The 709-nt window shown below is 53.7% G+C and overlaps 1 protein-coding gene across 6 annotated transcripts in view; it reads left to right on the top strand.

Annotated features, from left to right (window-relative positions):
• ndst3 (N-deacetylase/N-sulfotransferase (heparan glucosaminyl) 3) overlaps positions 1–709 on the top strand; it is a 41,917-nt gene that overhangs the window by 16,209 nt on the left and 24,999 nt on the right. The window lies entirely within an intron of this gene.

The following is a 709-nucleotide window of genomic DNA, read 5'->3' as shown; positions in this document are numbered from 1 at the left end:
GGCTGGGGTGAGGATCAGCACCTCTAAATCTAAATCTGAGGCCATGGTTCTCAGCAGGAAACTAATGGAGTGCCTTCTTTGGGTAGGGAATGAGTCCTTACCCTAAGTGAAGGAGTTAAATACCTTTGGGTCTTTTTCGCGAGTAAGGGGACAATGGAGCGGGACAATGGAGCGGGAGATTGGCGCAGCAGGTGCGGTATCACATTCAATTTATCGCACCGTTGTGACAATAAGAGAGCTGAGCCAGAAGGCAAAGCTCTCGATCTGCCGGTCAGTTTTCTTTCCTACCCTCACCTATGGTCATGAAGGCTGGGTCTCGACCGAAAGAACGAGATCCAGGGTACAACCGGCCGAAATGGTTTTCCTCAGCACAGTAATCCGTGAGGGCCCTGGAGTAGAGCCACTGCTCCTTCATGTCAAAGGAGCCAGTTGAGGTTTGGGCATCTGGTAAGGATGCCTCCTGGGCACCTCCCTTGGGAGGTGTTCAAGGAAAGTCCAGCTGTGAGGAGGCCTCGGGGAAGACCCAGGACTAGGTGGAGAGACTGTATCTCCAACCTGACCTGGGAACACCTTGGGATCCCCCAGTTGGAGCTGGTTAATGTGGCTCGAGAAAGGGAAGTTTGGGGTCCCCGACTGGAGCTGCTCCCCCCGCGACCCTGTACTGGATAAGCGGATGAAGATGGATGGATGGATGGATGGATGGATGGAT

This window comes from Etheostoma spectabile, chromosome 2 (assembly GCF_008692095.1).
Source record: "Etheostoma spectabile isolate EspeVRDwgs_2016 chromosome 2, UIUC_Espe_1.0, whole genome shotgun sequence".
Classification (NCBI taxonomy): domain Eukaryota; kingdom Metazoa; phylum Chordata; class Actinopteri; order Perciformes; family Percidae; genus Etheostoma; species Etheostoma spectabile.
This window is presented reverse-complemented; position numbering and strand designations above follow the sequence as displayed.